At 42.6% G+C, this 26358-nt stretch overlaps 1 protein-coding gene across 2 annotated transcripts in view; it reads right to left on the bottom strand.

Moving 5' to 3' along the window:
- mgat4c (mgat4 family member C) overlaps positions 1 to 26358 on the bottom strand; it is a 98457-nt gene that overhangs the window by 61277 nt on the left and 10822 nt on the right. For both annotated transcript variants that reach the window (XM_028959151.1, XM_028959150.1), the window contains exon 2: positions 1453 to 1525. The gene's annotated coding sequence lies outside the window, so the exon portion shown is untranslated. The remainder of the gene's footprint in view (positions 1 to 1452; positions 1526 to 26358) is intronic.

Raw genomic sequence — 26358 nt, 5'->3', positions numbered from 1 at the left:
GTTATCAAGGTTATCACAGGTTTTCAAGAGTTGATGGATAAACCCCCGATATATTTTGGACCAGAAAGTGGTGGCACTACTGGCGTAGGGGTGGACTGGCGGAAGCGGACATGTGGGTGGTGGGTTCAAATCTCGATCCTACTACTACGTATTACTGAGGTCCCCTTGAGAAAGGGACCGCTCCCACACACTGCTTCCAGGGCGCCTTTCATGGCTGCCCACTGCTCACTAAGGTGATGGTTTAAATCAATCTTTGGGAATTTAATGCCAGACAACCAGCAAAAAAAAAAACTATAAATACAGGCATTTTACACAGTGAAATTATTTATGCAAAAATTCTTAGAATGTAATTATTTTCTAAATAGATCTTATTTAAAGTGGGTGTTAGTTTAAATACAGCATTATCCACACATGATAGAACCTAGTCTGCTTTGGCTGTTTACATCACATTGCGAAGACTCTGAAATGCATTCTCATGTCTCCGGAATGTATGCAGTGAGACACAACAGCTGGCCGTACGGTGAAGGAGCTGTAATTAACTGTGCTGTGTAATGTTGCTTTGATAGCCCAGAGCATTATTAGAGACAAGCGAGACACATCACAGTGCTGCTTATCAAGCTGGGCCCATTCCGTATAAATCTTTCAGCAGCCCGTGCAGCCCCTGACGGATACCTGTCTTCGGCTTCAACTCTCGAATTCGCAAGCGCTGTGTGTGACACGGCGTCCTCGTGACACTGATGAAAGCATGGGACCTTACTCGAGCCGATCCATCTCATATACCAGCCAAATGAAGAGCTTTCTTAATGTGTGTGTGTGTGTGGTGTATTAAAAAAGACCCCCATTTACCTGCAGATTTCCCAGTGATTACTGGGAAAAGCAATCATTTATTATTATGTCATTTAATACAGAACTGTCAAAACACCAGCGGCCTTGGTTTTCTTTTCTGCATTTGTATCTTTATTTTTGTATTGGAGTTTTAAGACTACAAACAAATGGCATGTAAATTTTATTCATAAAAGTGTTTACACATCAAAACACAGCCTTCAGTGTTCATCTATGTCAAGAATTTCTATAAATAACAAAGCTGAAAAAAATGCAACATCACTTTGTTTTTATCATAAGTGACGGGAGCTTTTAAAGTGGCACATAAATACATGCCTAAAATGCATTTAGCTAATATGTCAGCTTGTTTGAATGGGTCAAGCTATTACATTTCCTGACACAAATGAACAATTGAACATAATTAATCAGTTGCATTATGCCCTCGTCAGCCGCCCGCTCATCATTTGCAATCAAGCCTAAAGCAGTTCAGTGATCCAACCAATCTCTGCACAACTCTCATTTGTCTTTTTACACTGTCATTAATCAGAAGAGGTTCAGAATAGGTCAAATGTAAAGGCCATCAATGTGTTTTATGGTAAAAGAGGGGAAAAAATTAAAGCGGGTACTCACTCTCACTCGCTATCGCCTGGGCCATCATCGTCGGATGACTCTTCAAAGATCAAAGCCACTCACGTCTCCAAGGCTAAGCGACAAAGGGAGAGAAAGGAGAAAATAAATGTATGGCTGTTAAATTTACAGTGAGAGAGGGAGGGGTGTAAGCTTGAAATCACGGGCAAGAATTTCACGGACATTGATTTTCACCGAGAAGTGCCAGTTCATCATTCCCTGAGACACTCTCCATTGATCCCTTTTTAGTTTGTTTGTGATTTTGTAACCTCAAAGCCGGTCGCTATGATAAATCCCTCTTCATACCCTGCGACTCCGAGATGAAGAACGACCAGATCAAAGGATAAGTGCGGGTGACCTCATTTTCACAAGCCTCCTGGATTCAGCCTATTCTTGAGAACGACATTGGGCCACACTAACACCCCCCTCCCCAAACAATATCTGCTCTGATGGCGGTCCATGTTACACCAACAAACCGTGTAAGTGGTTGATAAACTGTTCGTATGTGCTGTGCACAAAAGACCAGCGGCCGTCTTTCATTTTGCTTCGTCTTCAGTCATTTTCTCGGCGCCATCCCCCGCTGCCTTTGAGTTGCCTGAAAAGTCAGCGAGAACCTCCGCTCCTCTCGGAGGTGCCGCCCCGCCACCCATCTCCCCTTTTCTCTTTCCGTGAGCGTACTGTATGATACGCCTGACCTCTGCGCAACTCTACAGATGCATGAAGGGGCCCGCAGTGCTTCTCTCTAAAAGCTGACGCTGGGCTTCAAAGGATACTTCCTGGCATCGGAGAGTGGAGATCTGAGGAGGGGAAGGGTTATTGATGCTCAACCTGATGATTACACCTAGTATTTGAAAGGGGGAAAGGGACTAAAGAATGGGCTTGTTATGGTCATTACGCTCAATATCAGAAAATGGGAAAAATTGCAAGGTCCCACCGAGGATGAACACAGCACATTTGCATGACAATTAAATTGGTAAACATGGCAGGTTTATAAAAATACTGAACGTGCAAAATTTCTTAATTGCAAATTAATTGACGCTTTGATGTTTGCGTTGAAAGGAAGGCCATCTGCATCGTAGCCATCTCGATCTGTTTGTACGGAACGCAGAGCCATCACACAGGGATTATTCCCGCCCGCCGCTTCGCTCTTTAAACCACTATTAATGCCTAATGGCCGTCGTCATTAGCGGCCTCTCCAAAAACGCTGCGGTCATTATGAGCCGTGTTTACCAGTGGGACCCCCCCCCTGCTTTCGTCTTTCGCGTGAGCCGTCATCTGTCACCTTCCATTTGCCCCGGCAGCTGGCACCGCAATAACGCGGAGTACAGATCCTCTAACTGTATGTGACTATCTTCATCAGTGCACGCTGCCAGCGAGCTTGCTTTGACAAGCCGGTTTTATAGGTGTAGTATGAAAGCTTCTTTGAACATCCATCATGTCCTGGGACCTCATGCATAAGAAGGCTCAATAATGCGCTGCGAATCCAGGATGTTTGTGCATTGGGGAGAAAGAGTACACGTTAAATGTAAGTACCTGTTTCTTTTATATATATACACACACACACACACACATACCGCCTCCCCAGTAACCAAAGCAGTGACGGGACACAGGGACTCACTGGCCACCCCCGGTCAATAGCCATTTAACGACCTGGTATGTGAGAGCCTTTCCCAGGGAAATTGCAGGCAATTAATAAACTGAGCGGATTACAAGATTCCAATGTCCTCAGGATTAATGGGCACGCATATTCTTCACATCACCAGGCGACTTGCTCAGATAGACTAAAAGGTGCCATCTGCACTTGTTCAGCTCAAGAGAGCTTTCATGGAAGTTGGGTGGTGGTAAACAATTGATATAAGTTATTATGTGTAAAGTAGTAAAGAGGGATGGGTACAATGACAGATTAGCAACTTTGGGGCATCTATGACCTATTCATATGGTCGTCATGGTCTTTTTTGCCTATTTGGCCAAGGAAAACAAACAGAAGCCAATGAGTGAAAGTGAGATGGCCTGAGTGCAGCTTTCAAAAAGTATTATTATGATTTTTTTTTTTTTGACAGCCCCCCTGTGGCACAAAGAACCCTTTTCCCTCAAGAAAATGGGCTGCTGTGTGTGTTCATGCAATGACCTGTTTGTCAAGCTGCTCCAAATGGAAGAAGAGTGGAATTAACAGGTTGTGGCCAGTGGCCACGTCAGCTTTGGCTGGGACATTCTGTTTTTTTTCTGACCACCCTTTCCCCACACAACTGATGTGAATTAATTAGAATGTGCCATTCCAGACATGAAATTCAGTCTCAGCTTAAGCAAGTGAGTGTGAAAAGAAGACATATATTCGGTAGGCTGTTCTATGTTGACCATTGCTGTGGGAGCAGTAAGTGAAATAGACATTTCCCATCCCATCTTTTGAAAATGTGTTTTGTTGCGTCTCGGCAATTGTTGCCCCTGGCCAAAATTATGGACCATGTATTGCATTCACCTGCATTAATTAAGTCCACTTGTGCGTTATTTTCTACCTTTTATAATTGAGAGCATTTGCATAAATCTGTATGACATGAATGAGCTTGGCCTGGCATTGCTGCCTTTGGGCCTTTTTCTTCAACAGAAAGCGATTAGTTTATTTCTTTTACATATTTATTGCATTGATCAGAGGTTATGAGTAAAAAAAGAGTATATATTTTTACTAATTGATAAAAAGCACTTACATTTTTTAATATTGTCTCAGTTACTCCTGAAACATCTGTGAACATGATGGTGTGGACAAGGTGTGGCAAATTTATGACATTGGTCCAATAATATTAGCCAAATGAGTTTATGCTAAAAGACACTTGTATGTTGTTTTGTCACAGGACACATAATCTTGAATGGATTTTATTGACCAAGAAGTGATAAATAGACTAAATATGATCTAAACTGGTAGTTTGCATTAACATGTGTCCCATACAATATGATGAGTATATTTTTATATGAAAACTATTTAATCAGTAAACAGCAAAAGACAAGAAAACCCTCAGAATAATTTAGGTGAAGTTTCCCTCATATGAAGAGAACATCAAAGACCTTATGGTGTCCTCCTCCTCTGTTGCCGAGGAGAAACCGTGTTCTCAGCCAGCCCAGGCTGCAGCCCCACACGTGGCAGCCATCTTGATCACCCTCCCCTCCCTGATTCAGAGACCCATTATAAAGTGGCTCTATCTCCTGGAGCAGAGGCTTCATCTGCTATCAGCCCCATCATTTCTCTTCTCTCTCCGCGGCCCTCGCTTTGGCTTTGATATGATCTTTAATCCACAGCTCCCCGGCTCACCTCCGCATCTCTCACACTGACTGTCAGCGGCAGGACAGAAATAAAAAGCACCGCTATCTTAGCACCTCTATCACTCAGCAGCACCACAGCAACAGATCCCTGAGACGAGCAGTAATCTTTACCCAGAAATACATGGCTGGGACCACACAAGAGAGCAGAAAGAGGTCAGCAGGAAAATGAAGGCGGCCTCACTGGAACCAGAGACAAGAACGCCACTTAGAGAAAAGAAAATAGAAAGTCTATTAGCTGGGCTTCTCACAATACCAAAATTTCAAACCTGATTCCAATATCGAGGATGGTACTTGGTACTTCGACACTACAGGGGGAACAAAAACAAACACGGGAGCATTAATAAATAAAGAATATTATTAAAGGTCCCTTAACATGATTTTTTTGCTTTAATATACGTCTCAGTGGTCCCTCTTTCTGAAATTCAGGTGCAGAATTACAGCAACTGCAGGACCACAGGCATTCTAGCGGAACTCCTATTGATGTTAAATAATCTCACAAAGTGAAATTTTCATGTCAGGGGACCTTTAAAAAAGTCAAAAAGAATAAATAAATACATGAATAAAAAATACACAAATAAATGAAAGAAATGTATTTCTTTTGAGCCAAACTAAAAAGCACTCCTCGCCTTTCATGCAGCAAAAATAAAAAATATACTATATGCGTATTGAGCTATTAGAGCTGTAATCGGGCCCAACCCAACCCGGACAGAATCTGACCCGACCCAAAAGTACCGCTTTTGAAAAGTGAAAGTGAAGTGACTGTCATTGTGAAACACTGCAGCACAGCACACGGTGACACAACAAAATGTGTCCTCTGCGTTTAACCATCAGCCTTGGTGAGCGGTGGGCAGCCGTGACAGTCGCCCAGGGGGGGACCGTGTGGGGACGGTGCTTCGCTCATGGGCACCTCAGTGGCGCCTTGTCGGACCAGGATTTGATCCTTCTGATTATGGGGCCGCTTCCTTAACCGCTAGGCCACCACTGCACCTAATCAGAAGGCCCCCACGCGTCTGGACGCATAGAAACTGTTCTTGCCCTCAATATAAATTAGACAAGCACCTCTGTATGAGCTGCACTGACCCGTAATGTTCGAGGACCAGCGTGGCGTACTGAGAATAGATCCTCTGTGGTGCCCCTGTAGTGGAGCCCCTAATTTCACTAATTAGCTCAGGCCCCTGTCTGCAGGAACAGTGCTAATTATCCACTGCAGGTGAACAGATCTCGCAGCCTTGGAGGATGGGGTACCCTGTATTCACCACAGTAATTCCGCTCAGACTCACAGGCAGACATGCATGCCGCTGCGTATGGTTGCGTTCCTGCTTTGATTACCATGTCCAAATCCTCTGCGACTTCTGTCATGTTGTATACTCTGCATTTTTTTTATTTCCTGTAGGTTATTGATGACAGCGCCTCTGGAGCAAGAGAAGCATCTGTGTACGTTCTGTCCCACGGCGTGCTGTTGTTCTTCATGTTGATGGATGCCGTGGTCCTGTGCTTTGGGATGAGATCTGTTTCTATCAGAAATGCTGACTTGAACGCTTTCCATCATAGCGGGCAGATGGCTGAAACTCACTGTCCCTGAAATGAGCTCTATAATCCCATAGTGAAGACCACCAACAGTGGATTCTCAGTAAAAGCGACTCTCAGTTTTATCACCACATGGGATGCATTGGCTTTTGTGCATTAAAAATGCATGTTGTTTTCAAAGAAATCAATGCAAGCCTTGTACACACTGGTTTAGCTGCATCAAGCGTCAGCTTTAATATATCTGGCCATTTTTCAACACGAAACAGAGGCATGGCCAACGAATTTCTCCGACTGAGAAACTTATCACCTGTACCTGGAGCCGAATAAACCTTTTGGATAGCATTGCAGTTGCTCAACCCCTCCTTATAATTTATATGAAATCTAAATTTCATATAATTAAAATAGTAATAAAACAGTTCTGATTTGGATTATTTTCACAGTAAAATGATGCATTTTCATTCATTTGTGTTTTCGTTTACACCCGGATAGAATGGGTAAGCTCAACAATGAGGCCAATGAGGTAGCATCCACCTGTCATCTTAGAGAAATGTTCCACAGCTGAGAATAGCACAAATGTGAACCCATATGAACGCACCATTAGGTTCTTAGTTAGGTTCTATTGATCACACTGGTGTCTGCAATAGGTGCCACATAATGTAAGGATAATGTTTAATTATTATGCCTTTGTACATGCATTTGGTTCAATTTATGGCTGCTTTGCATGTGCCCTGGCATTTGCAGGAAATGATTTGCAAAAAGCCTCTTTCCTTGCCAAAGTCTAGAGTCGAGCCTTCCCTTTTTATTTTTATTCAGTTGTATTTACATTCACTGGCTGTGGATTACTTGTCCCTTCCATATTAATAATAAATTACAAGTAAAAAGTAAACATACTACGTAAATATTGGGATTATGCAACTCTCTTCCTGTTTTACTCATTACCCATTACTGCCCCCCGACCAAGAAAAAGTACTAACATGTGTATAGTGATGTTGACAGAATTATGGAATAAATATTCAGAGAGTAGATATCAGTGTCACCTATTAATACTTTATTTTTAAGTGAAACCTGGCTGCTGGAAATGTGTATTAGGGACCCAGCTGTGTAAAACCCCAGATTGTTTGTTTCCCTGCCTCTCCATGCCAGATGTTGGGTGCATCTCTTCTGTCCAGCTTGATCATTTAACTCCACGTTTTTCAGTCAGCCACTATTTGCTTTGGAAATTCGAGGAAAGGCCCCTCTAATCCATGCCTGCCCCTTGCCACTTGTTCTCCGCTGCGCACATTAGGAATTCTAATAGGACGAGTGGGGGGAAAAAAAGTATTCTTCTGACATCCGTGGGTCGACGAGGCAAAGTGCTGCAGGTGGCCTTTTCATGCTAAATGGCTCTGCCGATGTGGATGGCTGCTTGCCGTCTGATGGAGACGCTCCGGTGGAGGGGGAGAGCGGCTCAGCTGTGCCCCTTATGCGGCTGCAGTCGAGTGTTCTCCGGGGTGCAGGTGGGCGCAGTGTTCTGAACGCAAACCCCAGCACACGCGCCTACTGTTAGCACCCACGAAACATCACCACTCATCTGCCTAATTACTGCCAGCACCCATGAACTCCACGGCTAACAGCTGTCCCGTTCCATTTGGTTAGGAAAAGGGTGGTGAACACAAATAAACAATGCAAAGCCACTGAACCCATTTCTCACGCAAGGATCAATCCCTGTCGAGGAGCAACCTGCACTGTGATCCTGCTTCTAACCTGCACAAAGCAAGATTCCATTATACTATAATTAAATGATAGTTAAACTTCTATGGGCAGAAAAAAGAGAAACTTATTTATCCTTGATACATTGCATACATTTAGATTCCAGATTCAAGATTCAGGATTGGTTTATTGTAGGTACAACTGTAACACAGTATACAGTGTATTGAAATAATGTTTCACACAGACCCCCTAGTATATACACTAAAGTAAATTATACTAACTAAAACTAAAGCTTGAAGCTTTAATGCTGTACTTTCATTTAACTGTATAATTCTAATTCTAATGAGAGAAACACGAAAAATGCTCAAATGTGGTACATCGACAGATTATATATATATATATATACATAAAGAAACAATTACAGTCTGGTAATTAATATAGAATTACAACTGGAACTATATGGAATAACAAGGTGTTGGCCTTGGTTAAACTGCTTAAAGCACTTCCAAAAAATGCTATCAGTTGGAAATCCGTTTTAACTTTGAATAAAAAAAATAAATCTACTCATGCATCCAAAAAAAAAAAAAAATTTTGTAAAAAAGCTTTTCTAAACAAGCATTATGCATGTACACAATATTCTCAGTCACCGTCACACATTTAGCTTAGGTCGCCCTTTTCGGTTATTATCTGTACTCAGAAATAACCATTAACAATAATGAGAAAATATTACACCTTTGATTGTGTCCAGCTTTATGTGGTGTGTAATACTCTGGAAAAGCTGCTTATGCATTATGAGCGATATGAGCATTATAGTCCAGTGGACGATGGAAATCTGGAGAATCAGCACCAGAGACAGCTCCTTTCTTCCTGTTTTTTAATTGCCTTTTCTTAATCTGCTATCTGCTGAGAGCAAAGTCATGGAATGGGACCTTGGAATGGGAAAACTAATCCTGTAGGTGTTAAGTGGTTTTAAATGCACTTTTTTGTCCAAATAAATAAATATATAAAAATGTAGCCTGAAGGAGTTTTTGTAATACACAGCAAACGTCATGCCATCACTGCAATGTTTGTAAGACGATAAAAAGAGGGCAGTGAAGTGTTAAAGGAAAATGTCAAAATGTCTATGTGTGTGTGTGTATGTGTGTGTTTGTGTGTGTGTTTGGATGTAGAGGGAGTGCACTGAAACCACTTATGCTGAGTGTTACAGTAAAGAAGAGCTCGATGTGAACCACTCACTCAGCAAATTTAGTGCTGGCGCCGCGAACAATGGGGTCAAAGCGAACCGAAGATTCCGTTCACAGCATCAATATTCCACAGTTTCTCTGTGAGGCTCCGAAAACCCTCCGGAATTGACAAAACTGATCCGTCCAGAAGATCAAAGTGGATCCTTTTTTTTTTTTTTTTTTTTTTACGCGCAAGAGTGACCCGATCAGCAAAACTTTTGTTCACAAAGTTGGTTGCTCTGCACTGCCAGGGTGAAAAAATGTATGAAGTCAGCTGGAAATTGTTATTACTAATGTGCCATCTGTTTCACAAGGAGGCCCTCATTAAAGTGGAGAAAATACATTAAAAATGAGTATTTTGTCTTTTCAAACGAGGCCAAACATGTGCAGTGGCCACTCTTACTTTTATTTCAAGGCTGAACTTCTCCTTACAAAATAATCCAATCTGCCTGTCGGCCTGTTTACTCCTCCAAATTACCATAAACAATCAATCTCGATTATATGCCAGATTAGTTTGTAAACCAGATTATACTGCAGTTAGTTCAGACCTGGCATTTTTACTGACTGAGAGGAGTCCCGATAGTGGCAATTTCTCTCAGTTATGTCACCCTGAGATGTCTCTTTGAAATATAATTCTATTTTATTACATTTTTTATGCAATTATATGTATTATACCAGCAGGGGCAGTGGTAGAATATTAAGGCCAAGCGAAAGAGTTTACTATTAAGTATACTAGTGCTCATGCTATAGCACTTGCTAGATTTAGTTTTTTGGCAGAGGACTAAAAATTTTGCATATTGCAAGTTCAAAGCTTGTCGCAAATTAACCTGGATGAAAATATGGATTTACCATCTTTTTTAAAGGACTTCGTAAGAACCACAGAAGCGATCACTGCAAGGGCGTCCATTTTTGACTGTGCTTTGGCAGGCTCCCACATCTATATCACACCCTTCATATCCATCAACTGGGATTTTTAAGTGTAGCGTTTCCTCTGCTGTTTTAATACCACACAAGGGTTCACTAGAAGCGCTGCTCCTTTATCTGCAGAAAGCACGGCTTTGATGTGGCACGGGGTCGACAAGATGTAATCCTTAAATCCCACCCCACCCCTGAGGCCCGGCGGAGGTCACGCTGAAATATGGCCCGTTTCTTTTACAAGTTGACACGTGGCCTAATGCACCATAATATCCTCAATTTACTCCTCCTCCCAGACAGTCAGATCTTCTGCTGCCCACGGCTGTACTGATGCAATATGGCTCGGTGAGCCGGGGCCTTTATTAAACCCTTGTAATATGAGCAGATTACACAGTAGCTTTAAAACAGACAGTCAACACGGTGGACTGCAACGTTCAATGATAAACTCATATTAAACTTGCATCTTGCAATCAGTGACGTGCAATAATCTGGATTATGGTCGGGGAAACGTGCCGCTTCCAGGGCCTTGGCAGATACTGGTGATCATATGCAGTACGACGCGAGGTTTATGTTCACAACGAATGCAAAGCCTCTTAATGCTGTGGAGAAATGGCTTCTCCAGAAGCAGCTTCTTTTTCTCTTTTCCTCGCCCGGATGCCGTTGCCTTTGTTTTTTTTTTTTTTTCATGACGAGAGCTCGGCCTGTTCTTTAGAGAGCGCACCGCGCCGCACAATGAAAGCACTCTGGGCTGTGTGAACGAGGGGGCAGGATTAACCCAAAGCCCCAGTGGCACAGGCTGAAGTCAGCTTCCAGAGGCACTAGACAAGTCTGACAACCCGCTACACAAGGTATTTCACCAGCAACATTTCTTAATACCCCCAGCCCTCCACTCCCAACTGTCCCTGTGCGCAAACACAACCTGCTGACCACTGGAATTTTCTTTCCAGAAGTGCTGGGCCACAAACCGCAACACATGTTTCACGGAGATACAAACCGCAAGGGCAGAAGTGTGAGGAAATACTGATATTGTACAGCTGTACGAATAATTAATGTAAATAAATAACTATTTCAGGTAAAAAAATACCTACAAAACTACTAACATACAGAAAGTGAGAAACATATAAAATGCACCAAAGACCCAGGATAATTCCTACAATGCTACTGATCATGTTTTATTCACTGAATATTCAATTTTTTTTACAAGATTAAGCATGTTTTATTCAACGTATATTTAGGCGCAATTGACTTAAATAACTGCAGTAAAACCAAGGACACACTATAGTATGTGAATTGTTTTACCCAGGGTGGGGGAATTTACGGAATTTTACAGATTTTTTTTTTCTTAATTAAAAATAAAATGGAAATGTAATTTGTTACGATACTGCAGGAAAAGGTATATTTAAATTACAGTTACTTATTGAAATATTCATGATTACTGTTTTGGTTTTTAATGTTTGTACAAAACCTTGCAGATATGTTCAGACGTTGTAGCTAGACTGTCACAGCCAAAAGGTGCAACAACTGAAAAGTCAGTCAGCACCACAGCAGTCAATTCAAGCTAATACGATAGCAAGATATGAGGGCCAAAGAAAAGCTCCTGACCAGGTGACGATATATCTTCCACACTTTCATGTAATTTGTTACTAAGAGTAATTACTGAGAGTAAATTATGAGAGTAAAAAAATGACTTTGCATCCATCGAACCGATTGCCAACTACCTTTTCCATTTGGTGCCAGCAATGATGTGGATGGCATTGATGTGGAGTGCACTATTCTGCTGGTGAGAATGAGATTCTGGAGGGTTGCACTAGTGCTGCAGTTTGACAGTGAAGTGATTGTCATTGTGAAGCACACAGAACATGGTGCACAAACCGAAATGTGTCCTCTGCTTTTAAACCATCACCCTCGGTGAGCAGTGGGCAGCCATGACAGGCGCCCGGGGAGCAGAGTGTGGGGACGGTATTTTGCTCAGTGGTACCTTGGCGGATCAGGATTCGAACAGGGCCGCTTCCTTAACCGCTAGGCCACCTCTGCCCCACTAGTTTTACCTATAATGTATAAATTACCTATAATTACCCACTACCCTACATTTACTGTATCATAATGAAATGTCCTGAAACTGAGCTGTCAGGAATGATACAAAACAGCATTTTCATCAGCTAAGTGTCCAATCTTGTTAACTCATAAGCCTAAAATGGATGTTCTGTAAATGATCATAAATGGCTTTCTGGTCACTTAGTCAGATTAAATTGATTTTTCTTTTGCCGGAACACATTGTCAACACATGTCATGGACAACGATGCATCGCAGACATACAATTGCCCACAAACACAGACAGACCACAAGCCACCTTCCTCATCCAACTCCCAGCACCATCTTCATCTGGTGAGTAGCCTCCTTATGGCCTTTCAGTGCTCCCTCACGACCTCAATTCCTCCTACTGTAATCACCTACAGTAATTATAGTGTGCGCCACCACAAAGAATTGCCATAGAAACATTGGCGGAGGGGCCACCGTGCCACAGAAAGCGAGTGTGAGAAATCATTTTGCTTTGTGGACCCCAGGAATACGAGTCGCTCCTGGAGGAAAGCAATTTAACACTTCGCTGCTCTTAGAACAGTATATCTGAATCATAAACTAACCTTAGATAAATTATAGCCAGCCACTGCCCCTTGTCACAAGCCTGCCCATCTGCTGGCTCATCCAGTGGAGAAAGTAAACGGCGCAGCGGGGGGGGTCGATGTCACGCGGTTTCATTAAGCAACGGTAACCAAAGCCAACAAACAGGCAAAACCGGCTGGTGAAAGTAAAAATGAGCGCCTTCCCACGGAGCGCTCCCTCGGGATCACTTACATACGGCAGACCCCCGGTGCCCCATTACATTCCTCTCCGCTGTGTGCCCTGCATCCGTCATGAGTTATTCCCAGATTCCCCGTGATCGAGAGCTCTGCCATCTCTGCATCCACAGCGGCCGTAAACAATCACACATGATAAAAGGGCACAGCGCTGTATGTGGGAGGGAGAAGAATTATGTGCCAAATTTGAACACAATCAAAGACAGACATTTCAGCTTCACTCCATATACTACACAGCAGAAAGATATATTTTAATTTATTGAAAAAAAACTATTGCTCATTTAAACCTCTTCAGAATAACGTAAGAGAACATATAATGAGTATATGATGCATGCAAATCTGTAAAACATGCATTACAATATGATAAGGTCACCGTGAACTACACACAATTAGCAGTTTGTTAGTGGAAGGGGGCTGCTCTCACTGTGGGATTATCGTCTCGATGCTTTCAAAACTTCATTTAAATATATATATTTCTTTTCCAGAATATATTTTAAAATACGCACATACAAACAACTATATAATACCACACCAAATCCTTCTTTACAACCAAGACTATCTCAAATATTCAAAAATTCCATATTTTAGCTACCGTGAGACTCCATGAGAATTAACTGGGCCCATCTATGTCTAGTACTTTTAGTTTATATAACTAGTTTATTGCATTATGCCAGTCAGTGTCATGAGGCAAAATCTTTATTTAGCCTCTGGTGCAGAGGGTTAAGCCAGGTTCTGTACATTATTTTTTGCAATTAGCTTCTTAGCCCACTTCAGATTCCTGACAAAGGGTTGTAATTAAGAGTATAAAAACTAAATCAGAATTTTGTAAACAGACATATTATTGGTAAAATATTGGTTTAATTTAATGTATTCTAATGCAATTCATAGTGTCTTATAATGAATTCTAGATGGTAATAACTACTGTAAACTAATAATAATAACACAACCCACTGAAAAAATGTAAACACTGGCTAAACTTAAAAAAAATCTGTCCCAACTAATATTTTAGCATCAACATAATGCAAATAATTCACACGGTGAACACAACAAAATGTGTCCTCTGCTTTTAACCATCACCCTTAGTGAGCAGCGGGCATCAATTAAAAGGTGCCTGGGGAGCAGCGTGTGAGGACAGTGCTTTGCTCAGTGGCACCTTGGCGGTTCAGGATTCGAACCGGCAACCTTCTGATCACGGGGTCACTTCCTTAACTGCTAGGCCACCACTGCCCCATTTACAGTGTATAAAGGATTTCCATGTCTCATTATAGCTATGGAATCTTAGGCCCTTATGCTACAATGCTATAAGACACAAACATACAACTTATTGATGAGCAAACTATATGTATGTAATAAGTACGTTTATGCTTCCTTAAAGTTTGAACAATTAAAGTCCCAAATATTCACTTAATGACTCTTTCCTCCATGGTGTATCATCATAGGCCTTCCTGGAACATCAAGACAAGCCAGCCAGTTCCCCACAGGATCCCAGTCAATGTATTAGGATACAGGTTGTTTATGTTGCATGGTCTCTCTCAGTGTTGGGACTTTGTCTCCAGACGTCTTGTCTCTTTACCCTTTTTCCAGGGCTACGCTTTGCTGCTCCCACCCCCTGATTCCTGGAAGAATTCAATTACATGGTGACTGGGGCCCTGACTCGGGACCCGCTTTTGTTTCAATCACCCCCCACAGCAAGATATCAAGAGGTGGTGAAGTGGCGGTGGCGCCACCTCAGAGCGTGCGGGTGGAGCGCAATGAGGCGCGAGTGGTGCCATCATGGCTGCTGGGACACGGGCTCAGTTCATTAGGCGGCTGAGCCTGGTGCAATGCTGGTGCAACTGCTGGTTAAGATGGCTGTCTGATTAAGAACAACTCGTTTGAGGAGAAGGTGGCAAAACTTTACTTTTAGTGTCTACCAGCAGCAAAAGTTGATGACGTGCAACGCACACAGAGGAACCGCTACGAACACCTCTGCTAATGTATTCCCTTTCGAGGCGGCGCCTTGGGGAACCCATCTTCACGTTCCCAGTCGAGACAGAGTCTCCAGTTTAATGCGGATGTTTACCATCACGAGAGTCCATGATGGATTCAGCAGGCTGCCAATCTACCTTCCAGTCTACAGTATGGTGGATGTCTTATCTTCATAGCCCCCCTGTTTTATTGGAACTCCGTCGTCTGGGATGAAGGAATAGCCGTTTGACCGGATCATTTAGCAGCGATTCTCTTAAGTTCCTCGGGGGACTGTCTCGGCCCATTGTGTCTAATTTACATTGGTGCTCCCCCACCCAACACTGATCCTGATTTATTTAAGATCCCACTTCACCCTGGGAGTGCTGGGGGAACAGCTGCTAGAACTGAGAAATTCAAATATGCCGACATCCCGGAGTGCCACTCTCTACAGGACGACATTCCTTGAATCTTAAGGAAGAGGCGCTTAAGAAAGAATAAAACTGTTGCTGCATAAAAACGGACATGTCCCGAATGAGTAGAGCCAAAGACACCGTTATTCCAAGAGGCAATTATAATGGGCACCAAAAATAAATTGGTTCTTGAATGAAAAATGATGATCGCCATGATCACAGGCAGTTTGTGTTCTGCAGCCCTGGTAAAAAAGTGGCCCAGACAAGCCATCAATCTTCAGTCATCACAAATAAAATAAAGAATCACGAAGACTCCTATTTCCGATGGACTACTGGCCTTAAATGCAGATTATGAGAGTATGAAAATCCACAAAGTGAGGCAGCATAGATGTGAAGGGAGGACTCTGCTTTAAGAATTGATGATGGCCCTTATGAAAGATGGAGGGCCTGATAAAGAGGACGTTAATGGAATGGCTTAGGGGGTCAGGCTGGGATTCTACATGAACCCTGTGATGTGAAGTGAAGTGTGTGGCCAACACTGTGCCCCCATTGGCCAGTGGGAAAGAAAACACTCTGCGGAACAAAATGTACTTCTTTAGAAAAGCGAATCAAGCCACAGGGCAGAGTGTGCCAGTGTCTGAATTATTCGTCAGGCGCTGTGCCTTCAGAAAGGACAGATGACAATTTGAACAATAAATTGTCTGAACTATGTTATCATATTTCTGTTACCAAATCTGAGGCATTTGGAGCTGAATGAAAAACAGACATTTGAAATAAATAATAAATGAAAAAAATGTAACACTACAACCTAAATTATTCTCCTCCAAAGCATCATAATGCAAACAATGTTCCAAGTTAGAGAACAGTTCAATAGAAAGCATCATGACTCAAAACATATGGCAAAAGTGCAATGAAATTCTGGAGGAGAATGATCAATAGAAAGTGCTGTTAGATCCTTCTACATACCTGACGTTCTGTATGGCATTAATAAAGTATGTTACATTTACAGCATTTATCAGACGCCCTTATCCAGTGCAACTTACAATCAGTAGTTACAGGGACAGTCTTAGTGTTAAGTGTCCTGATAAGGGAAACAATGTTAGTAAGTGGGATTTGAACCTGGGTCTTCTGGTTCATAGGCGAGTGTGTTACCCACTAGGCAACTACCACCCTGAAATTACATACTAGTATGTAAATAAATAAAGTGAAGCGATTGTCACTTGTGATACATAGCAGCAGAGCACACGTGTGCACACAGTGAAATTTGTCCTCTGGATTTACCCCATCACCCTGAGTGAGCAGTGGGCAGCCATGACAGGTGCCCAGGGAGCAGTGTGTGGGGACGGTGCTTTGCTCAGTGGCTCCTCAGTGGCACATCAGTGGCACCTTGGCGGATCGGGATTTGAACCGGCAACATTCTTAACTGCTCCTTAACTGCTAGGCCACCACTGCCCCAAGTTCTGTATGATGGTCTGCTAACTTCAGCTCTAGTATTACTTTGGCTTTCTAGTCTATCCTATGGTTGGAAAATATGGTGATCAACCCTAAAAATGTGATTTCATGACATTAACTTTCATGAGAATGATGGTCAATGTCACTCATACTGTCATACAGCCCAAATCCTCATTTTATTAGCAACTTGGATTTCACTGTTTCTTGGATTTCCACGAAAACATGTCTTGAGTTTCAATAATTTATCACTATACCTGCCATTTGCTCCACATTCATTATTAAAACAATCTTGCACTTCACCTTCAGGAATAAGGTCTACAACTCCTGTCATTTTAGTGGAACACACCTGAAAAGGTGATAAATATTCTATAGTGAACATCAAGTATGGACCGTATTCTCCATTGCAACTTCAGGGTTTTCCTGCAAATGACCAGAATCACCAAATCTCTCCACTGAATCTGCAATAGGTTCTAATGTTGTGAAAAGCACATGTAACTTTCTGCTTGTGTCAATATTTTTGTCCATGTACTTTCAGATAAGAAGTCACATGAGTCAGTTTTGGCTTATGATTTACATACTATATTCCAGCACCCTTTAACTTGCATGATGCATTGGTTAATAGACTCCACTGAAACGAGAAGTGAGATGAACCAGACTCGTGGTTTCTGTAATCAAGCCTGTAAATCTGGCACACCCAGATCTAATGACAGACTGATTTACTACACTACACTGTACAATATTACGGCATAACTACACACAAACACTTTATATGGATATATTCTGTATATACAGCAGTTTAAAGGTTCATGTGTGTGCAGTATTTTTGTGGATCTCTGTGGTGTGGGGAATCAGCTTGTGGGAACTTTGGAAATACTAGAAGTGATAATGAGTCTTATTTTAAGAACATGAGCGGTCCATGAATATTTAACAGCATGTCTCACTGATGAACCACCAAAAATAAAAAGTGTGATCTATTTAATGGTCTATGAAAAAGGGTGTGATGCACCCATCCTTTCTCCACCGAGCACCAGAGAATCCCTTCGCCTGTGCGCAACATACATCCATGCATGCACACACAACCATAACACATCTACAATGCTGCTGATACACAGCACAAGCCTGTGCAAGAATTCCATCAAAAATCAAGGGTGTGAATACACTGTGTTTTTGTTTAAAACGTATAATTCATTTCCCGAACTGATGAATCAGCTTTGTCTTAATAAAAATTCAATTTTTATTAGTTTGTTTGGATTACTTAAAATAAATTAATCACAAAATGTAGAATCTTAGCTGCTGAATGATAGCAGCCTTGAGATAATCCATTTATGTATTCTGAATACAATGTTATGTGTAATAGCCACAGTAAGATAAACTGAGATCAACAAATTTAAAAGTGGTCCCATAGAGAAGGGAGATAAAGATGGGATGCTTTTTTATTGTCAATACCGCACATAGGAAGTATTATACTGATCAATTGCTATTCATACATTCAGAATCACTCCAGTACACAACGATTGTGTGGCATCACAAATCCACAGTGCCTCCTGGAATTATTATGCCATTGCGTGCACTGGATAGCAATCACAAAGAGGCTAATAACAAACTCGGCTTTATTACAGCAAGTGGGCAAAAGAGAAAATTAAGTCTAATTTAGAAAACAGGGCAGAGTATCACTTTTCCGCCACTAAACCGCTTAGAGCCGAAACCACTCCAAGCATCCATCTACATTCAATTGTTTAAGGAATGAAAACAAACCTCGGCACGGCGTGCCAGAACGGGCAGTCATGATAAAAAATTTACAATTCACAAATAGACTGTTCAGTGGCTAGCTGGAGGAGCGTTTGTTGATTCAATTTGCTTTTCATGGATTATTAAAGACCAACATAAATATATAGTATTCATGAACTGAATCTGCGTGCTTGTTTGAACAGATCCATGAAAGAGTGCAGGGTGCAATCACATTACGCTCTAGGCGTGCCTATATACAAATTGGGTTTTTCCACCAGTTTGATTCAATCACTTTTAATGAACTCAGAGTACAAGCATTCCCCACAAAACATCAAAAACAAAAATTGTAATACATAAAACAAAATAACTAGACTCTGCAACCCAAAGAAGGCTGTTTTGGGATAATAAGAGGCAGTGGGAAAGGTTCCTGTGGGAAATAAACCTCCTTTGGCAGCATCTGCTTTGTTATTTATTGTCCACCATAAACTGATCAGCTAACAATGACGGCAACAATTAATGGCATGCATTAAAATAGAGACTTTTTATTATTAGGTCTTTCAATAGATTAAATGAATCACACATTTTGCAATTAATGAATCATGATTCATTCTTAAGCCAAATGCTTACAGTAATGTTTAAAACTATTAGGGAGACAAGTGTAGAAAAAGGCTAAGGTCATAATGGTGCACTCGCATGTACGTGCTGAAGTTCACACGTACAAACTCACCTATGAACCAGAAGACCACAAAGTCACAGGTTCAAACAGTCATTTACTACCATTGTGTCTCTGAACAAGACACTTAACCCTGAGTTGGTCCAGGGAGACTGTCCCTGTAACTATTGATTGTAAGGCACCTACGGAGGCACTTCCCATTCACTTCGAATGTGGTGATGCCATGTGCCACTGAACTGAATTGTGGGTTTGTCACTTTGCATTGCTTTGCTGTGCTTCTAGCATAAACATTTCAAGACAGTGGCACACATTCAAATGCCCTTTTTCAGTCAGGTTTATTGCAGTTCATGAACGTTATGTTGCTGCAAGAGAGAAACAATGATTGGTTGCTGCTCAAATGCTCCTTGCATGGCAGACACGCCAACCATCAAGTCTTGACACAATGTGTACATGTGAACGTACAGTAAACAAAACGCAGGTGTGTACATGGCGCCGCATATTATTTAATTTAAAAGCATTGAATATGAATCACTATTGCAGTGATTTAAGGCATTAATTGTGACAGCCCTACTATTACAGTTATGGTTAGATATATATTTGAGTGTATGCACGCTTGTGTGATCTGCAACATAGAAGTATATTGAAGCACATGAACACTTTTTGGCTTCCAGGTCATTAGGTGAAAAGACCTTATCTGATTTTTGGAAACTATTGATTGTCCCTTTTTGGTGGTTATTCATCATTTTGATGACAAGAATCCTTCAAAACGTTTTTAGCAAAGGATGTTGTGTAGAAAAAGATCAATATTAAATAATTACATTTCAAGGAAAATAATTGGTTTGCGCGCAGGAGCTGAGCGGCCCTTGCAAGAGCTTGGCACGCGGCGGCGTAGATGCCCTGCGAGAATGAGCTGCTGCATTAAGAAGATTGCGTGACTCCAGCCCGACGGGCGCTGCAACAGAGGTGCATTAGCTCTGTCTATTGTCATCTCAGGACCAGTCAGCAGAGACGCTTGCTTAAATAACTTCCAGGATGCGCCGGGGGGGTCCCCGTCCCCACCTGACGCCTTATATGCGGCGCCGCATCGCCGTGCCGAGTCTGTGCAGAATTAATGGGCGGGGGGACGGGAGGGCCGAGGTGGACCAGAGAGATTAGCTGCAAAATTGACACTGACAAATCTCATACATTATGGCTTCATGGGAGGCAGCCATCGCTGGGGCAAAAGTTGGAGGAGAGGAGGGAGAGACGGAGGAGGGGGGGAGGCGGAGGAGAGGAGGGGAGGAACGTAAAACTCGGGAAGGCTGTATCCACGACACACCCAACACAATCGCGCAAAAGGTGCACCGCTGAGACTCCTCATTTAGCTCATTTGTTTATGGCAGGAGCAATGAGCAGATTTCAAGAAAACAGGGGATTGTAATTAATTCGAGACTTGCCCGCTAAATAACAAAACAAATTCTGCCAAAGGAACTTTTATTTCCCACCGGAGCCACACTTCCCCCCAGTCTCCTTGTATTAATCCAGACCAGCTTGTTCTTGTGTTTTCTGCATTGACTTATTTTTCCTGTTTCTGTGTTTCAACATTTAGGTAATTAAGTCATTGAAATGCATCAAACTGGAGAAAAAAAAGCATGATTTAGAAGTTCATGCCTAGAGCCTTTTGTGATACAATTTCATAAAAAAAAAAAAACAACAAAAAAACAGCGTCAAGCATGAAAATGTGTAAATATGTATGCTTGTTAAAAAAAACGTACACAAAAACACACAATCACTTCCCACACGCTGTCTACTGCTACTGTACATTTGGTTTGGTGGGCATAGATACCGATCTTGTTTAGTTTTAATAATTTTCTACTTGTAGGGGCTAATAGAAGATGATTATCTTTATTTAGCTGTTTCTATATATAACAATGAGATAGAGAAAAAGCATGTTTTTTTTTTGTTTGTTTGTTTTTTTCAAATTTGCATATTTTTTCAGAGTAATTTGCATTTACTAATTACATATTCAGTCCTCCTGGAGCAACAAATGGTTAAGTGTCCTCTTCAAGGCTGCAACAGAAGCAGCAGGATTTGTAAAAGTGGGGCTTGTCACAAAAGCTTGAGCCACGTTGATAAACCACTAATCTACCAACTAGCACCAAACCCACAAACCCAACTACCCACAAACAAATGATTTTACGGTTTTGTGCCTGGATATTGGATTGGATATTGAAGGACTCCTTTTTCTAGACTTCCTTTTATGCTTCTTCCACAGAAAGGTACAGAAAGTGTGGAGACAGTGGAGACCATAAGGGCCCTCCTTTCATGAGACTTTACTAATGAACAACTCATTTGAAGATGCATTTATGTGTTCTTGTCAAGATCCGGTCCGGCAGGGGTTACTCCGGCTCCGGACTTTCAGGTAGTCTTGTGTGATTATGTTTCCCGATTGTTGTCACCTGTGTAATTGTAGAAAGCTTTCCTGTTCGTGTCTGTTCGCCGTCGGGTCATTGTTTGGTGATGTTTCCCCTGCCCTGTCTACTATGTATTAAACCCCTGTCTTGTGACATTGTGCGTATGCGTCCTGCTTCCTCGCCAGGTCCAGCCATCGTGACAGTTCTGGATTAGCAAAAATGAACTGATAGGAAAAAGAAAGCACTGCGTGCTGTATATTATATCTGCATGTTGATAAGAATGCAGCACTTTCTTGTTTGGTGCAGTTTAACACGCAATCATGCACTACGCTACCTTCATAGCCACACAACAAACTCGCAAAAAAAAAAAAAAAAAAGTAATTACGTTTTTGCTGCTCTGGTGCACAAAATAAGCTTCCTTGCCATCAGTGTACAGTGCCGCCAACTTTCTCCAAATGCCTGATTAAAGCACATAGACCTTAAGTGAAATTAAGTGAATGACTAATGACTAATGATCATTCTGTAGAGTTTGATGTGTATTACTTAGCGTTCTCAGAGATTCGACCTTCTCATTTCTAAGGTTAGAAGTCATAAAATGCCGGGTCCATGAAATATAAGTGACACAGTATAGAAATTATGCATAACCACTAACTATGTTACCTACTACTACTACTAAAGCCATGTAATTTGTTCATAGACATAACTCCGTAAGCATAAGGAAGCAGGGAGAAACACCACACACACACAAACCTGCATTTCCTGAGGCTTAGGTAATGCACCAGTGAGATAAAAGCACGTTATTTGAACACCAGAGCACCGCATTAGTGATGGATTTGTGTCACACATCCTTCAGCAGCCAGCACCTTCACGGATGTGGTGAAAAAAAAGGCATGCCTGGATCTCATCATGTGGACTAGTGTACCTGCTTCTGTAGACAAAACGGGGACATCCGACAACATCAGCCAGCTTGATAAGACAATTAAAACACTCTATTGGGGCGGTGGTGGCCTAGCGGTTTAATGAAGCGGCCCCCGTTATCAGAAGGTTGCCGGTTTGAATCCCGATCCGCCAAGGTGCCACTGAGGTGCCACTGAGCAAAGCACCGTCCCCACACACTGCTCCCCGGTTGCTTGCTCACTGCTCACCAAGGGTGATGGTTAAAAGCAGAGGACGCATTTTGCCGTGTCACCGTATGCTGTGCTGTGCATCAGAAATAAAATCCCTTCACTTTCACTTTTCACTGAAAATTATTTGAAGATTATGTAGACTGTTTAAAACATCTATACAACAGACCTGTCATGGCCAACGCACCTCCAGCCCGCCAGAGGGCGCCGGACCAGCCAGGGAGACAACGACCCGGAAAAGGAAATGGAAGCGGGCGGCGGCGTGTATAAAAGTCAGGTGACCCAGAGGTGACGCGTCCTCTCTTTGAATGTGATTACTCACCAGAGACGCTAGCTCCCTCACCCATGACCAAGATACTTTGATCCATGAACTACGACCTCCCGACTTCGAGAATTGCCTGCCCCTGACCTTGAGCCGGCCTGATCCTTCGGTTAAGATGTGAATCCATGCTCCCCTACCTTCCTGCCGACCAATACGTCCTCCCGTCCAGTCCACGCTCCCGGACCATCCTGAATCCCACAGATCCCGAACTCACTCCCCGCTGCGCTGCGGCGCGTCCACTGCTTCCTCCCCGTCCTCATTCCCCGCCAGTCTCTCCCTCACAGACCAAACGCCTCCGGTCCTCCTCCCCAGCTCGTCCAGTGTCCTCTCCCGGCACGACGGCTTGTCCCCTCGCCCATAGTATGTCTGCAAGTGCGTCACCGGATTCCCCTTGTGACAAGACCACTTAACAGATTTTTACTAGGGTGTAATAGTAATTTTACTCATTAATATAGTCCGTACTCCAGATTTCCCTCCTTTAAAGGAGTAAGTGCGTACGAGTGGGGATGTCAGATGTCAGGTCGGAGTCATGGCCTCAGTCATGTTTTTAATTATGGTTGTGTGTTGTGTTTCCAGGTGGTGTGTGTGTGGGGAGTGTCCCCCGTGTGAGTGAGCCTTTTCTTTCCCCGTTTGCACTTCCCCTTTCCTAGAAGTAAATACCTATATGTTTGTTTGTCCCTGAAGTAAACTGAAATAGACTGTTTTTTCTTGTTCAAGCGCCTGCACCGGGACCCTGGGTGTCGTGACACACCCTAATGTCATCAATATTAAATATATAATGATGTAACATAAATGTTCAAAGTGAATATAAAAAAGATGCATTTATGATTTTACTTTTAAAGTCTTTCATTGTTTTTTTTTTATTAAAAATGTCCATTCAATAACACTGGAACTAGCATTAGTTATAAACCTTTTTTTTCAGAACAGTTTTCTCAGCGCCCGCACTAGCATCACAGCAATGCAAATCCACCACTCCAGGAAGGATGCGTCGCACCGCATTGAAAACTATACCTACAATGGAGATTACCCAAACGATACTGGGGGTTTATGAGAGCTCACGCATGCATTTCATATGGCACTTGTGAAACTTGAAAGGACTCCAGTTTGTTTTCTTGAAGGTTTGGTCTTGACAGCAGTCATTTATCAGATGTTAGAGTACTATGAAATTGATTTTTGCTGCTCTAACACAGTTGTAAGTTTAATAAAAAAAATCCATCAGACAAAATTATTCAACAAATATCAAGAGAAAGAATCTACAACTGCTGCTAGAAAAGCAGTTTATCATTCATTGCAGCCTTCTGGTTTACTGATGGAAGACTGCTCTTTATCGCATTGACACACATGTCGACGCATGTGAAATGCAGCAGAGGGAAAAGCGCTGAACAGATGTTGCTGCACTGTCTCGTAAATAATCATTTCAGCGGCTGTTGTGCTTTATTCATCAGCGGTGAAGGCATCACGGTCCAGCAGAAAAGCCCAACAGAACACATTCACAGTTGAAAAAGAGATGCGATACAAGCAAGAGGAGTCGATTAAGGATGATCAACAAATGCAGAAGGAGACTTTACCTTTTCAGTCTTTGTATCTGTATTTATCATAAAAGAAAAATGGATCGTAGAAGAAGTGAGTGAGTGACTGAATGAGTCAGTGAGTGAATGAGTGGTCAGCATCAGTGGTGGTTTTTAATATGGGCGACATGGGCGGTTGCCCAGGGCGGCATGGCAGTGTTTTTTTGCGCATGCGCCCATGCTGCCATGGCATGATGATTGCACGGGCACCAATTAGTTCTCTATTCCCTGTTTGCAGGAGTAAGGGCGCCCTCATTTTGTGAGGTGCAACTCCTGCTTTCCGCGGATGGCTTTGCAGTCGTCTGAGATTTTTTGACTAGCTGGAGCGGCATCTAATAACCAGCTCACAAAATATAACACCACGCTGAGGTTAGCGCCTGTTTCACCTTTAGTACTGCTCAGCAGGTTGCAATACCCATATTGCACCTGTAGGAGGTAAAGTTCAGTCAGGTGTACAGCCAGGAAATCTGTTTCAGAAATAAATGTTTTAAATCTGTATATGGTGATGATATCTGAGCCCATTAAACATTTTGAACTATTAAACTGGACTGTTACCTGTCTGGCCCAACACTGTTTTCACTGAAACTTTTACATGGGAACTGGGCATTGGAATGATGAATGGCATCAGTTTAAAAGCCCTGGGCCACTCAAAACTAAAATAGGTTGTGTATAAATTAGGGCTGAGAGGTATGGCAAAAAATTCATATTGCGATACATATTTAACCATAGACGGTAGACAATACATATTGCGGTATATAATTTAAATGTAACTGCTTTTGAAAGGGTAACATGTAGGTAATATAGCAAAGGGACTGCAGCAGGAAGCTGTTTCATAAACTTTTGACAGATACATCAACAAATAGCATAACCGTATACCGGATCAAACAATATCTGGGCAGTTTCTACTGAAAGTGGACATAATAAGGCCATATAAGCGGGACATGAGCGCGAGGTACTCGGTGTGCCTGCTTGCTGCTGCTGGGTCTAACACCTGTCGAAAGGGGAGGAGAGAGGGAGGCGGGGTGATTCCAAATATAGCATATTTCATTCATAATTTTGTCAATCCAAGCTCATTAGGGGTAGCGGTTGGCCTTGCGGGTAAGGAATCAGACTTGTAATCAGAAGGTTGCCGGTTTGAGTCCCAAACGGCCAAGCTGCCACTGAGCAAAGCACTGCTCCCCGGGCACCTGTCATGGCTGCCCATGACAGGTGCTGGGTGATGGTTAAAAGCAGAGGACGCATTTCGCCGTGTCACCGTGTGCTGTGCTGCAGTGCTGCAATCACTTCACTTTATGTCATTATGTCACAATTAATTTGCGAGTGAACATTGTCTGTGCCACCCCGGGTAAGTCCCAGTCCAACACCCAAGTTACCAGGAATTCTGGGGCCTGGGAAGAAGTAAACACACGCATACCCACCTTCTTCAGCTTTTTTACCGCGACTGGCCTCACTAAGCAGTAAATAATGAGAGGGTCATTAAAAGTAAACAGTGCTCAGTAAAAGTGTCAGGATGGAGACGTCCGTCATCTAGGAACCAATTTTTTTTTTCTTTTACCGGCGCGAGCGTAAAACAGCTGTCCCGGTTTGACCCATTTCTGTCTGATTTATGGCAGCCGCCTCCATGGCTGTCAGGGCTTTGTTCTGAGGGTCATAAATCTACTGAACCTCAGTGACACAGATCGGCGGAACCCTGGCTGGGAGAAGCGCTGAGCTTCTCCACTATAGTCACTGCCCTAGAGCCAGGTGGCGTACAGGCAGGGTGGAGAGTCGC

Source organism: Denticeps clupeoides, chromosome 17, assembly GCF_900700375.1.
Source record: "Denticeps clupeoides chromosome 17, fDenClu1.1, whole genome shotgun sequence".
Taxonomy (NCBI): Eukaryota; Metazoa; Chordata; class Actinopteri; order Clupeiformes; family Denticipitidae; genus Denticeps; species Denticeps clupeoides.
Note: the sequence above shows the minus strand (reverse complement) of the source record. Positions and strands in the feature narration are given on the sequence as shown.